Source organism: Egretta garzetta, unplaced genomic scaffold (genome assembly GCF_000687185.1).
Source record: "Egretta garzetta isolate BGI_Z169 unplaced genomic scaffold, ASM68718v1 scaffold231, whole genome shotgun sequence".
NCBI lineage: Eukaryota > Metazoa > Chordata > Aves > Pelecaniformes > Ardeidae > Egretta > Egretta garzetta.
The window spans coordinates 2,517,485-2,534,209 of NW_009258727.1; positions in this window are offsets into that span (position 1 = coordinate 2,517,485).

Consider the following 16,725-nt stretch of genomic DNA (forward strand, 5'->3'; position numbering starts at 1 on the left):
TTTTTTGTTTTTTGTTTTGTTTTTTTTTTTGTCTGACCGATTAGCACTTAAGGAAGTGGAAATAATGCATTTCCTTCACCCCATGCTGGCATAATGTAGTATTCACAAGCGGGAAAAGAACATCTGCCCCAGCCAAATGTTGGCATGTACAGATTACATTTGTGGTTGACATAGCCAGAATGCCATTAAGACTATTAGCAACATCACTCTGGGCAGGGAACAGGCTCCCTGTGGGACACTGAGGGACAGTTAATTCTCAGCTGGCTTTTGCAAAGAACTAAATTGTTTCCAGTAGGCCTGGTGTATGTCATTACAGTAAAACCACCAGGCACTGGCACCAGCAAAAAGTTACCAGAGCTTCATTCTTACCCAATATGTCCCCTTTTCATTTACCTTCATGTTAGAGAATGGTGAACTCTGGGACACCTCAAGCTTCATTCAGAGATGAGTATGGAGAAATAATTCACCCTGAGCTCTTGTTGCAGTGCCAGGGAGGTCTATGAAATTCTTTGAAAGTAAACTGAAGAACAGGTATAAGGGTGTAGTTTTACTTTTACGAAAATCACTGATAAATTTTACTTCAGCTTTATGCACAACTGGGGGAAAAAAACCAAAGAGAAACAGGGGTAACCTTTTAATTTGGTATTTGCAAGCCATCTCCCTCTGTCCTAGACCAAAGCTGAGCTCAGGTTTGCTCTGAGAGGTGTGTCTGTAGTCCAAACATTTATGACAAAGCTAACTTTAGAGTATGATAATGAAAACAGTACTGAATAGTTCTTATGGAAATATGGAGGCATAAGAGACTAGTATCTCTAAAAATGTCAGTCAGGTATTTTATAATGTCAATCAGACAGAATCCTGAGCTGAGGTCATGTTTCATATCAGATCTGATGTTTCATTACAGGCTATTTAAGAAGTGTTTTTCATTTCTGTCATATAAAGTTAAATTGCTTTACTTAAAAAAGATCTTCAGTGATAAGGATTCAGAAATATAAGAATATCTATAGTAAAGTAATACAAAAAGAAAAATTCAAACATGTAATATCTGTAATTCAGACTGACCAAATCTTACAATAATGTACTGAAAATGAGTGGGTATTTGATCAAATCTCTGAAAACAGAAGCTCATCTTATGGTATGATTTAATTTCAAATTATTATAAGTTGTTTATTTCAACTTGGATTCATCTTAACTATATACATAAAAGGGCACTTAAATAAATTACATCAGTAATATCTCAGACCGAACGTCTGAGGTATCAGCACAATTGTCACTATAAAAACAGTACCGTAGTGTCACCTAGAGCAGTGACCAACACAGAAATATTTTGTAATAAAATTAAGGTCAATTAATTTGTCATCATTATCTTTGATTAGTCCAGAAACCAGGTATGACTATGAAGACCATTTGAGCCACTAATATGAATCGATCAAACCTGACGCTTACCCAGTCTTTCTGCTTCTATACTACCACATCACACATTCATTTCCAGTTTATAGATGTTGCTGAAACCTTAGATTGTAGTCTTTCTGAAGTAGTACTGGTCTTTTTATACAGTACTTATAATCTACTTGCTAAAATGCAATTTTCGTCTGTTTGGGGTTCACAGGTTGTTTATGCTGGTTATGGAGATCGTTTTATATAGCAGTCAGTTTAAATCTACTTCATTTCTGTAGCTATTCAGACTGCTATTGCAGTGGTGTGATCCCTCACCTTTTAGAACACATATTTTCATGTTCTATTTCCTGACCTAATGCTAGCTACAGTTCTCCAAATTGTCCTCATAAAACTTCCTGATAATGTCATATTTTTGACTGCTCAGAATTTTCTTCTCATCTTTCATCACTAAATTGTTCCCAATGTTTTTTGAATATACATTTATAAATATATGTGCGCTTGTGTATGAGTTTGCAAAAAATCATTTCTATTTTGAACTCTGCAGACTTTGCAATTTTCTGCAGTAAAAATATTGAAAACCATCTGAGCAATGCTGGCTTGTAAAGAAATAAAGCAAGCACACAAGGATAGAACACTCATTTGCCCTGCTCATTTATAGAGACACCAATACTCAGAGGTCAGATACAGAGAGATGACTGAATTTAGCGACACTTGCACTCTCTTACCACCTCACAAGTGCTATGGGTTGCCTAAAAACTGCCTGCCTCAACCAATCAGGAAGAGCTGTAGCTTCAAGCTCAGATTTGGGAGAAATGTAAGAGGGCAAGGGAAGAAGACGGGTGGCCTGTTGATCACTGTGTTTAGCTGATTTTAATAATGCCTGCAAAGCAAAAGTAAATGTAACTGCTAGTCTGTATTTGTATGCTGGGAGGTGTTCTTTGAGTTTAATTGATTTTTTGAGGCAATCCCAAAGAACTCTGACACCCTTTCCCTATGTACTATCATTTACACTTCCTTTTTTTGCAGCGTGCCAACTAAACTCTGGGCATTGCACAATCACGAAGTTAAGTTCATGTCACTTTAAACCAGACATCTATGAGATTTCTATCTTATATAATCTAAGATGGCCTTTCATAACTTGCCAGCCATTATACTTTACAAAGTTGCCTACATTCAGCTGTTATCATTTCCTTAATGCTGTAACTGGAAGTTCTTTAAGGCAAAAAAGAAAAGCAAAACCAAAATCTTTTTGTTCTGTTCCATGAGTTCCTGGATACCACTGAAATACAACTAATAAATAGCTACTTCAAAATACAGAAACAAAATTCTGTGTCTCATTTCTATTATTTCTCTTTTTCTTCAGCTTCCTAGCAGTTGGTTCTTTTCATGCTTTTCTGCATCAACTTAAAGGATGCTCTTGCATCCTGTATCCTCACTCACCATAAAGGCACTTACACACTCCAATTCCACTCTCTTCAGAAAGGCAAAATATACTGAGCTCTCTATAAGGGATTTTTTTCTAGCACTTGAGCTATTTCTGCAGTTCTTTCTCTCCTTGCTCCACTTTCCATGTTTAGACAACAGAACTACAGTTCTACAGAACTACTACTTCAGTATCAGTGTCACTGTTCCTGTGTAAAGGTGAAGTCTACTTCTCACATTTAGTCTTTGATTTATATATCTGAAGTTTGCCCAAACCATTTTTGACACTGCATTTTAACAACAGCTAATGTTGAATTGGTTGTCCAAAAGCTGGCTCCTGTAGGCAGGCCTGTATATGCTGTTGTTCTAATCTTACATTTAGCTATAAGAAAATATTTGGAATGTAAGTCCAGCTAGCAAAGAAAACCCATTTTTATTATCTATGAGAGAAATGGTACCCTTAAGATTATTATACACCTGCTTTTTCCCACAGGATTTTTTAAAGGAAAGTGTCGCAAGGGTGCAGCATGAGTATGACAGCATACCATGCTATGCAGCCTTGTAAGATATGTATTGACTGTTTGGGGCTCTTTCAAGCAGGTTGTTCTTGGTTATTATTATCAAAACTGCCAAAAGGAGCTTTCTGGAAGAAAGTTTACAGTCCTAAAGGTTTGTCCTCTAAGTAATCCAAAGCCTAGACAAGGTGGAAGCAGAGAAACTCAGTCCAAACAGTGGTGTGAGGGACACTTCTGTTCTGTAGTATTAAGTTACTGGAGCTCAGCCTGCTTTTTGGGTCCCAGCTGATAAAGTTAGTCTTGGAAATTAATTTGTAAAGCTAAATGTCTATTCCTATGAAAGGAACTATGAATTCTGCAAATCTGATTTATTTCATTCTTCCTGTATGAAGATAAGGAAATGAATGCAGTTGTTTACATGTGCTAAAAATAATATGCTAATAGACCAGTCATAGAATACCTCTTTTGAAATAAATTAAAGTGGAACTTTAAAAATATTTTTTACATAAAGGAATAGAAAAATAGAAGAGTTTTTCTTTTTCTGCACACAGTACACAGACCAGAAAGTAGATATTTTTCTCAGTAGGAATACAAAAAGTAATTTGTCCCTACTTTAGTATACGGACTGAATTAAGAGTACCCTCAATTGCTGGTGAAGACAGTCATTTAGCAGTGTGTGGCCACAGAAATCAGAACAATGCTTTCAAGAAGAGTTGAAAGAGGCTTAGTTCTACTGCTGCACTGTTAGTCAGAAATCTATTTTTAAATGAACATGACATTTTCAAAGTCACTGTACATAAATGCAAGCAATCGCTTAATTTTCAGCTTCTAGTTACACGAATCATCAGTGAAAATTTCTTTCTGAGCACAGAAAGTTTTTATATACCTAGCTGACATTGTGTTCGTGGAACTACAAGTTTCACGTCTCTTGCTGAGAAGTTTACCTATTTTCTTTTTTTGCTTACTCTGGCCTATACTCACCTCACAAACACACCATGCTTTCTTAAAAAAAAACGCTTACGGAGAATACGGAATACATTGTATTAATGAACAAGTCACTAAATAGTTTGGGCATATTCAGGTACCACTGACCATTAAATAATTTATAGTAAACAATTCATCTTATGAATGCTACTTACAAATAATTTGTATTTATGTCTGTATTTTGAGTAAATATACTTATATCCACATCAGAATATGACTGTTCTGTGTAATCTGTTGGGGGGGGGAATTAATTTTCATTTGTTTACAAGCCATGAAAAGCTACACTTCTTTGTTTTTATATACTGGGTAAGCTACACTTTTTATACAAAGATGGTTTAAATATGGTCATTTTCAGGAAGAAGGCAGAGAACACATTTGGCAAAGAAATGCTATAGCTCCATATTTAAATGGATAAATATATTCATAGGTAGATATTCTAACAAATGTTGGGAAAGAAAATGATAGATGGAATTCAGTTTCATTGGTTTATCTGCTAGATTTTGATCTCCTTTTTTAATTAATATGAAGTTATTATATTCTTATACACTGAGCAGACATGTTTGAGAAGGACAAGTTCATCTGCAGACTAACCAGAAGTGTTGTGTTCACGGAAAAAAAGAGGAGGATAATGCTGGATACTCCTAAATAGAAAGATCATGACAGACATTCCATAAAGTGCTTTATCCCAAAACATGTCCATAAACTTATTCTGTACATGTATCATAAGTTCCCTGTGTCTTCTTTGCTGGCTTGGTTTCCTCTCATTAGAGGTCCGTACAGGATAAAAAGGAGACTGTGAAGTTCAGAACAAATGACACCATCTCCATTATATAAGAAATTATGCTATATTCATCTTGCTATATCGCAATTGACAGCTATAGTTTTTAACTTGCATTATGGCCAGCCTCTGAATTTAAAGATATGTTATCACACTGTGATATTTGCTTTTATTTTTATGCCATTAAATCACTTATCCATATGAGTTTGACTAAAATGTTTGGAGAAGTGCAGAATATTTCTCACATCATAAGGAATAATTGTTCATTTCTCCCAGAATAATATTAATGTTATCTTATGTTAAAAAACATTCATTTACCAATGAATAAAAAACATTGTGTTTGCTTCTAAGAAAAAAAAAAGGAATAATGGTAGACATTCCTGAATGAAAATGAAATCTTGAGTAATTTAATGAGATGTATTTTCTGATATTAAACTTTCACTACGACCACATTTATTCTGTATGTGCTTTAATATTTCCTTGGATAATGAAATCCCTTAGACCTTTGTTCTTTTTTTAAATTTGTATTTGTGCATACTTGCTCATATAATCAAAGTTTAAGTTAAATAATCTTACAATATCTATCCTCCCAAATTTCTTCAAATTCTTCTACCTGGAAGACACCACTTTTAAATCTTTTCTTTTCATCTGAAGAGAGACCTGGTTCAAGTTATCTTTTCATATTTCTCTGGCTGCATGTATTCTGCCTGTCCTCCCTTCTGTCCTTTATCCTCTTGTATAATAAAGGTATGCCTTTATTATAATGAAATGAGTAGCACTGCCCCACACCACATTCCAGAGGTAGATTTATTAAAAAAGAAACAGAAACAATGTTTCCTGAATAGAAGAGGGTCATAAGACCTTAAGAGATCTGCCCAGTTTTATGAGTCAGTCAGCAGTTATATCAGCAGTTATATCCTGAATTTTGTGGTAGATGGCAATTCATGTACTTGATGTTTGCAAAATTGAGTCTTATTTTTTCCTTTACTTAATTTAATAATTTTTATTTCGGATTCAGTGGCACTAATAATCCTTTATTCTGTTTACTGTCTAGCCTTTAAATAGAATGAAGACAAGAAAAGGCATGTTTCTAATATGTGTGTAATTGTCGTGGTTTAACCCGGCTGGCAACTCAGCACCACGCAGCCGCTCGCTCACTCCCCCCCTCCCTCAGTGGGATGGGGGAGAGAATTGTAGAAAAGAAAAAAAAAAAATGTAAGACCCGTGGGTTGAGATAGATAGAGACAGTTTAATAAGAGAGAAGAATAACAATAGTAATAATAATAATGGTAAGAGAATATACAGAATATATATAAAACAAGTGATGCACAACGTAATTGCTCACCACCCGCTAACCGGTGCCCAGCCCGTCCCGAGCAGCGATCACTCCCCCCGAGCCGCGATCACACAGCCCGAGCTGTGACCACTCTGCCCGCGCCCGAACCGCCCGACGAGCACTACTTGGCAACAGCTGAAAACATCAGTGTGTTATCAACATTCTTCTGGTACTAAATCCAAAACACAGCACTATGCTAGCTACTATGAAGAAAATTAACTCTATCCCAGCTGAAACCAGGACAGTAGTTTATACATACTTGTATGAATTTGTATATATGTATAAATTTATATATAAATATGGACTTGGATCTATGTCTTTATCAATAGGCTTTGCAATAGGATTAATTGGAAAAGACTAAGACAAGAGAACTGAGGGAGAGCATCACCCTCAGGAAGAGAGGAATATGGAACTTTCAGCGAACAGAAGAGTTTGGGTTCATGAGGGAAGGCAAGGGACATAGAGAACAAGTAAATTGAGAACTGAAGCGCAATTTGTGGTGGGACAATGGTGCACAGACTTAGAATCATAGAACTGTAGAATCATAGAATCATTTAGGTTGGAACAGACCTTTAAGATCATCAAGTCCAACCGTTAACCTAACACTGCCATCCTACCACTAAACCAACTCATCTACCTGTCTTTTGAATACCTCCAGGCATGGGGACTCGACCACTTCCCTGGGCAGCCCATTCCAAACCTTTTGGGTTGTGCCTGACAATCTTTTTGGTGAAAATTTTTTTCCTAATGTCTAACCTACACCTGCCCTAGTGCAACTTCAGACCATTTCCCCTCATCCTATCACCCGTTACCAGGGAGAAGAGGCCGACCCCCACCTCGCTACACCCTCCTGTTAGGCAGTTGTAGAGGGCGATAAGGTCTCCCCTCAGCCTCCTCTTCTCCAGGCTGAACAACCCCAGTTCCCTCAGCTTCTCCTTGTAAGACTTGTGCTCCAGACCCCTCACCAGCTTTGTTGCTCTCCTCTGGATATGTTCCAGCAACGCGACATCTTTCTTGTAGTGAAGGGCCCAAAACTGAACACAGTATTTGAGGTGCGGCCTCACCAATGCTGAGTACAGGGGCATGATCACTTCCCTACTCCTGCTGGCCACACTATTCCTGACTTTTAGAAAAAGAAAATCGTATCAGAAAAGGAAGAGACATTCAGCAGCAGTTCAGAAGGGAAGGCAGCCAGGGAGGATGATTCATCAGCTCACCAGAGCCAGAATGAAAGGGCACCATGGCAGTTAGGGGCTAAGGTTTCAAGGTGCAACAAGAGGAGAAAGGATGATTGGGAGATGATTGGGGAAAAAAAAGTTAAAGAAGAGATATCTCACAGGGGAAAGATGTTGGAATGAACATGGGTGAGTAAATTGCAATGGGACATCTTTAAGAAGCTGAGGTTTTATGAATATGATCTTTACAGTCTGTCTTCCCAACAAAAGTATTGTCTTGCTGAAATCAGGAGAACTCACTTATATCCCCATCTTAATTAACTCTTGCCATGTTTACTGAATGTATTTTAAGGGTGTCAGCATTAATAAGTGATCAGGGATAAAAACTGAATTTAAATACTTTAAACTGAATTGAAATATTTCTAAACTAAAGCTCTATATGCACTGCTGCAACTTTTAATTGTGTTAAAGAGCTATGTAGAATATTTTAATGGGGGTAGAATGACAACAAAAGGAGAAAACAAGCTTCATTGTCCTCTCATGCTACTTTTTTTTTTTTGGATCACTAAGGGAAAATAGTGCTAAATCCTCATTTAACAGAAAGTATTAAGGTCCTCTGAACTTGGTCGAACAGGCTTATACTGACTGATACTAATGAACTGTATTTTTTTTGTTTATTTTACTAGAATTTCTTGATATAAAAAAAAAAAGAACTACCCCTGTCCCAAACCCAACCAAACCTTTCTACATCTTTAAAACCTTTATGCCTCTTTTCTGCCTGATGAATTGAAGGAATGTCATAAAAAGAATTCCTGACCATCAAAATGATTGAGTTATCCGATGGATTAAAAATATGTATTGTGCAGTCAACACACACCTCTGTCCCTCTCATGCAGAATACATATAAATAAGAAACATAATCACATATTACACCAAGATATATAGTTTCTCTGCTTTCACTTTAACTTTGCATGACAGTGATACTGCACGGTCAAAAAGCATTTTTACTTTAAAGTGAGATAATTGTTTCAGTTTGATTTTGGAAATTCTGTTGGTTTTCCAGTACCCTGATGATTTCTATATTCAAATAAATGTACTACAAATATGTGTTCATATGTATTGTGACCTTTTGTATGCATATATTCACTCTCTTTTTTTTGAGGTCTGTTTTGTTTTGGTTTTTTAATCTGGAAACAGTCTTTACTGAATGAAGTGGGCGTAGGCTATTGTGAAACTTTGAAACTTGAGCTGAAAACCAATGGAAAGGAAGTAGACTGTTTTAAGAGAAGAAATACAAGAATAACCCCAACTGGAACCACGTACAACGGATATCAATCACACTGCTTCAGGTGAAGAAGTGAGGATGCTGATTGAGCACTTTAGCAAGCACGCACATAAACACTCATCCTTATTCTGCTTGAGGAAAGCCAGAGCTATTGACCACAGGGACACTGGAAGGGTGAGCACAATACATAAGTGGATAGATACTGGGGTGGAAAGATGGAGTAGATGATAGTTAATATATAACAATTTTAACTTTTGTGAATAACTTTCAGGTATTGATTTCTTAATTTTAACTATAAGTACTAATATTGTAATTGGACTAATAGTAACTTTTTTGCATTTTGGTTATATCTAGAAAGCTGCAGGGAGACCTTATTGCAGTTTTTTGGTACTTAAAGGGAGCCTATAGGAAAGATGAGGAAAATCCTTTTAGAAGAGACAGCTGTGTCAGGACAAGGGGTAATGGTTTTAAACTAAAACAGGGTAGATTTAGACTAGATATAAGGAAGGAATTCTTTACAATGAGGGTGGTGAAACACTGGAACAGGTTGCCCAGAGAGGTAGTGGAGGCCCCATTCCTGGAAACACTCAAGACCAGGTTGGACGGGGCTCTGAGCAACCCGATCTAGTTAGCGGTGTCCCTGCTCACTGCAGGGGGGTTGGACTAGATGACCTCTAAAGGTCCCTTCCAAACCCAAACATTCTATGATTCTATATTTCCAAAGCATTAATTAGACAAATGATATAATCTTAGTTCTACAAATGACGGTGCTCCCTGTTGCCATTAAAAGATTTTGAATGTAGCACAAGTAGGATGAACAGGGTTGGAGGATGGGCTACCTGCTATGAACATAAAGACATTACCTGAGTACACAGGGACAGAGTTAAAAAAGCCAAAGTACAGGTGGAGCTGAAACTAGTGAGGGATTTGAAAAAACGTGAGAAAGGTTTCTGTAGGTACTTTGGCAGCAAAAAGAAGGCTAATGAAACTGCAATCCTACTGCTCAGTGAGGTATGTGACCTGGTGACAAAGGACATGGAAAAGGCTGAGATACTAATGCTTTCTCTGTATTAGTTTCTGGTAAGGTGCCACAACTCTGAACCTAGTAGCACAGTCGAGGGCTGGGGTGGGGGAGAGGAGGCAGGGGGAGAGGCGAGGGGAATAAAGCATTACCTTAGAGCAGATACTTCAGAAATTAGGGAACACTTCAGAAAATCGTTTATTCACAAGTCCAAGGAACCAGATGGAACGCAACTAGCCATGTAGAGGGTGCTGACTGGTATCAGTGTGAGGCCACCATCTATCATCTTCAAAAGGTCATGGCGACTGGCAGAGGTTCCTGATGACTGGAATAGGGCAGTTCTCACACAAATTCTCAAGAAAGGCATGCAAGAAACACCCGTGGAACTTCAGGTGGATCAGCCTAGTCTTAGTCCTGAGGAAGATTACAGAGCAAATCTTCATTGAAGCCTTGTGCAGGTCCAAGAACAACAATAAGGTTAGCAGGAACAGCTAGCATGGATTTTGAAAAGGGAAATTATACCTGATCAACTTGATTGCTTTCTAGGATGAGGTAAGTGGTTCCTTGGACATGGGAAAGTGAGTCAATATTTTTTATTTTGACTTCAACATGGTCTTCAACAGAGGTCTCCCATAATATTCTTAAAGTGTATTCTTAAACTATTGGTGAGATAGGACTTCAGCAGGTCATCTACAAGTTAAGTGGAAAATTGTCTGGAACACAGGGCTCAAAGGGTTGGGATCAGCAGCACAAAGTCCAAATGGCAGCTAGTAGCATCACTAAGGGACAGAAACTAGGGACAATACTGTTTAAATCTTTATTTCTGAGCGAACGGTGGGATGAAATGCACCTTCAACAAGTTCGTGGATAATACCGAGTAAACAAGAGTGGCCCGTACACTAGGGTTTGCCTACACATTGTTATTTAGGGGGGCCTTAGCAAGTTGGAAAAATGGGCCAACAGAGACCTCACAAAGTTCAAAAAGGAAAATAAAAAGTCCTGTATATGGGTTGGAATAATGGCTTTCAAAAGTACTGGCTAGGTGTTGTTGGGTTAGAAAAGAGTTTTGTAGAAAAAAATTTGTGGAGCCTGGTGGATAGCAGCCTGAACATAAATCACTGGTGTGCCCTTGTGGCAAAGAAGACCAATCGCATACTACGCTGTATCAGGAGGGCAGTAGCTACCAGGCTGGGGGAAATGATTATTTGCTTCAATTCAGTGCTTGTGAGACATGTTCTGAAGTATTATGACCAGCCTGGAGCTCTGTGGTAACACTAAAAATTTGAACATACCCGAGCAAGTCCAGTGAAGGGCCACCAAGATGGTGAGCAGCTGGAGTACGTGATATATAAGAAAGAGACCAAGAGAACTGGGTTTGTTCAAGCAGAAGAAAAAAATAAAAAAGAAGGGAAACCTACTTGTTTTCTTCACCTGATGGTGTATATAGAAGACAGAGCTAGAATCCTCTCAAAGGTGCACGGAGATAATACAAAAGGTAGTGACCAGAAGTTGCAACAAAAAGGGTAGTCAAGCACTGTAGCAGGTGTCCAGAGAGGCTGTGGAGACACCCGCCTTGGAGCTATTCAGCACTTCACCAAGAACAGCCATGAGGAACCTCAAGTAATGTGGCCCTGCTTTGATCAAGGGGCTAGACCACATGGCCTCCTAAGAATTCTTTAACCTAAATTATTCAATGATTCTGTGATTTTAAAAATAAAGACAGATGATAATTAGGCTTTAGGTCAGCTTCGTATCTCAGATATTAGGAAATTAGAAATCTTATTTATTCTAGTCATCTAAACTACTGGTCTACAGCCCACATATGCAAGAACTTCTGCTGATTATGGAATAGTTTAGATGAGTAATCTAGACAAAATGTCTAATTTACAGCTAAAGTGAGAGCAGTTGAATCTTACTTCCCCTGATAACATTCTTGTCTTTCATGAGCTTGAATGTATTACTGAACTTTTACTTCTAACAGTGTCTTAATTCCTACGCTTTCCCAGACTGGGTCAGCACAAAACTGCTCTCTTCTTTTAATTGATTCAGGTTTATGCCACTTTTATTTAAAAAGATCAAATTCAAAAATATCATTACCAGTTCTGCTCCTCCTACTGATGCTGAGGTATATTTGACCTTCTCTTCCAGCCAGGGGGTTGATTATATCACTGACAGCCAAAAAAGCAACCAAACACAAATGATCAATTCTCAGACATTTGGTCTAACCAGTTTATATTTCCACCCATGCTATGACTGAATAACAATGTCTGAAAATCAAAGCAACAGGTCTAAAATTTATCCTCTTGTCAGGTTTTTTTTTCTCTAATGGACTATACTTATATTTTTCTGTAAACACAAATTTTGCAAGTATGGCAGCTTTTTTTTTCACACCTTAAACACATTCTTAAAATTCCTGATAAATATTTTGTTTCAGCAATAAGGATCTGAACTCTTATTTTACAGGGTTTTCTTAAAAAAAAGTATTTAAGAGTAAATGTGATGGGAAAAACAAAAAAAATCATGGCCACCTTCATGAAAGAAATTAAAACCTTGATCAGTTCCAGTGATATCAAAGAAGATAACTGAGTAAATTTCTGGACTCTGATCGACTTCAAAAGTGGTTTTTTTTGTTGGTTTGGTTTTGGTTGGGTTTTTTTTATATATATGTAGGAATACAGAACTGACAGAGATCAAGGCATACTATTACAGCACTATCCATTCAGCTACACTTTGTGCATTATCTGAAAAATTTAATTATTCCAGATTGCTTTGTCCATTAGTAGTTCATTCATCTGACTGCTGTGATAGGCTTTCTGCATTCTTGTTGATAAGCATGAAGTGGTTCCTGGAATAAATCTAAGGATTTTTTGGCTACTTCCATTTGACATTCTCCAGGATGGATTCCAGAATTCACTGTGTTTTTCAGCTTTTCCTGGTATTCAAGCATTTCAGTACGTGCCTTGTTTGACATGAAGACCATGACTGTGATGCTATTATTCATAAGCATTTTGTGATCCCTGCAAAAAAGAGCAATATGCCTTGCTATCTCTAAGTATGGTGGAAAGCGTTGGATAAAGTGGTGATATTCATTTCCTGGTTTCCAGATGACTGAGTTTTCCAATGTCACTAGTAGTCATGCACTTACAATTTCATTCAAACAAATCCCAATCTTTTTTCAAAGGACTTCTCCATTTGGCGCAGTGCACCAGCCTGGCAGCAGTGAATTGGTGATCAGTTAGCAGCAAGTCCTTTGCCTCATTCCAAGAGAAAATGGAACATTTGCCAGAACCCATACTTGTCTTTCTGAGTTACAAATCCATGGGAGATCTAAATCCATATAGTGAAGAGGATTACTTAATTTCTTTTATTTGCTTCCCAATTTTCTGCCAAAATAATAGCTGAGGTTTTTCTTACTCTTCAAAACAACTTTATGTCTATTTAAGCCATGGCAGATGGACAGCCTAGTGCTTCCTTGGGTCAAGAGGTTAACTTTAACCTACTTTATTGACACAAGTCTATATTTTTATAACATGATACATACATCAAACATATTGTTAAATGAAAATCTTTCCCTTATATCATCACCATTGTTTCATAATGTATGAGCCTCACCATATATTTATGTCCTACATATATATATGGGTATGTGTATTTATAAACATATAGATACTATCTGAGACAGATATGAATATGTAGATTGTGGCACCTTGGAGACACTATAGCTAAAGTTCAGTGGTTTTCCAACATTCTATTTCAATCTGAATGTTCTTGAAAACTCCTAAACCAGAAATTATAAATTGAAACAGAAATTATAAGAATACTATCTCAATTTTCTCGGTGCATTTTTTGAGTTGAGCAATACTTAGTACTCAGCTATGAAGTTTTAGTACAGAAAGCTTGTTTTGCCACAAAACTACTCCAAAGGAGTTGGGAAGTTTAGCTATTGCAAGACTAGCACAACTGGTTATACTGGAGTGGCAGATAACACAACTATTTGCTAAAATTTCTGGATGCCTCAGACACTTCTTATTGTTATAATAATAAAGCAGAACTGGGGCTTCCATACATTCTCCCAATATCAAAAATAAGAGCAAATATTAAAAAAAAAATATTTTAAATTTCCTGTATATCTGGTTTAGGATATTGCTCAATACTTCACAAAAAAAAAAAAAAAAAATCCAATTATTTCTGCTTTTTATTCTAATTGAATATTGCAAGTTTGGGAGAAATTTTTAAATTATAAATATTTAGCACAGAAGTTCCCAACAATTCACAGCTTATAATACACCCATTCTTTGATTAATATGGCCATTTTCTGGCACAAAGAAATACCACTCAGAAAAAAAAATATCTGAAGAGTTTACTAAATTGAGCCTATCACATCAGTCAATGGCCAAGCACTTAATATGCCAATATTCTGAGCATACAAGTTAAGATAACAGAAGATTTTCAGCCTAACACTTACTATGACAGAATGTTTACAAGATTCTTCCTAACAGGTCATTAAGGATGCTATGAAAACCTCTGATGACAAAGCCAGGCAATGTAGCCAGAGAGGTTATAAACACTAGTGCTTTTCTAGGGTGACAAGGACCTGGAAAAGAGAAAGGTTATGAGATGGAAAAATACAAAATACAGAGACTGAAATGATGACAGTTATAAACATTGTGAATTGTTCTCTGAAAAAGGCCACAGTGTGTGCCAGCAAACAGAATTGCTGGCTATCAAAGGCTTGGAGGGGGAGGAGAGAGGGAAGGGAAGAAAAAAGAGGAGTATAGTTATAAACTGCCTAATGGGAACTTTTCTCATACTTCGCTGGCCTGACAGAAATGTTTGGGCTGCCTAATGGCAGCTCTTTTCACAGCTCAACAGGCACCAGGTTTCCCATCATATATGAGTTTTTCTTGTCTTCACTGTGAATGTTTGGAAGTGTCAAGAAGAAAAAGAAGCTGGTTTTGACACATCTGCTCCTCCAAAAGCCAGTCAACGAACATTTGTTGGGTCATTTGTTGATAGTCAGGAGCTATGGAAAAACAAATTTGTTCTGTATTTGCCACGGGTAATGGGTGGACTTAGAGGTAAAATGGATATAAGGAGGGAGCTATGAATAACTCCCACCATCTATCTTCTTTTACTATGATACTGTGGTAAGAAGGAAAATGGGCTGGAAGAGTACAGACTAGAGAACTTTAGGGGACAATGATGGAGAAGAAGAAAGCCATAATAATCACTCTACCGCTACTCCCGTAGTGCTTTTGTGTTAGACAAGAAATTGTAGGCTTATATAAAATACAGCTAATAACAGTATGATAACATTTCTTATAAATTTATCAAATTATTGCCCATTCTTCCCTCAAATTTGCACATCTGCTGTATTTTCTTCAAGTGACATTTGTTAGACACCAACTCTATTTTCACAAGTTTCATAAGATATCCATATGAAAATGAAGTCCTTTTTCTCCATAAATCAGCAGATGTGTCAGCATTTCTGACACAAAAGACAGCTATTGCATTGTTTAAAAATAATAATAATGTATTAAAATTAATAAATAAAAAATGCAGTATATAATTGTTTTCCTTCCATAGTTCTATAGAAAAGGGCACTGACAGACAAAATTTTAATAGCTTCTGATTCATGAGATTTACATGAATGAAGACCATTTGTGGCAAGCTTTTTAACTAAGCACAAGAACTGCTGATTGACAAAAACTTGAACAAAATGATCAGTATGAAGTCAAAAAAGCAACCTCATTGTTGGACTATGCTAAAGAGGATGTAGTAGGCTTATTGCCTGCTTGTTTTAAACCAGTCTTCATCCTCAGAAATAAAAAAAAAACCCACAACATGGAAAACCCTTGACCACAATAGGTATTATGTAAGACCTTATGGAAAAGTTGGTTTACATATATGACTGGAATCAATTTGACCAATTTGTTTCTGATAGAGGATAGAGGGAATAAAGGTGTTAATGGAGGTAGGAGGAGGGAGAATCTATCAGTGTTAAACTGTTAAAAATATTAGTTGCTATCACAGCTGATGAAAATATAATAAATAAATAATCTAGTATGCCAAACACAGAAGAACTACTTAACTAAAACCAGTGTAGATCCAAAATATTTGATTGATTAAACCTGCATCTGCAATCTGTTAATTAACTGTCTAAATCATGTCAAAGTTCAAATACAGCAAAAGACTGAACAGAACAAATACAACAATACCCAGTCAATAAAAAAAAAACAAACAAAAATACCAAAGCAAAACCTACTATGGGTCTGAAAGAGCTATACACAGAACAACACAGGACATCTGGTCTTCAAGGAGCATAAATCCAATCAACATCAATGGAGCATGCAAATTCGCACCAGCTGAGGATCTAACCCCAGCTTTGGTCATTTTTTTTTTTTCCTTATTGTTGTGACTATATTTATGTCTGTATTTTGAAGAAAAAATAACAGATACCAATAGATACCAACAGATATCAATGACTTGGACAGTGAGATAGAGTGCACTGGCTGACTTCTCTGACAGTGACACATTGAAGACATTAATCTAGGATTTTTTTTGTGTTTTTTTTTCTTCTAGAGATTGCTATGATAAGCAACAACAAGTTCTCTGCTGAAGTCCTAATGGGGAGCAATACAAGTCCACTTATAGAGGCTCAAAATAAATAAATGAACCAGAACCAATAAATAAATATATCATTCAATATAGCAAGAAAATACAGTAGTATTCTAAAAGTAGCATAGCTGACATATCTCTGTGCATTATAATGAATTACTGAAACTACATAAAAATATTTTAATTATATATA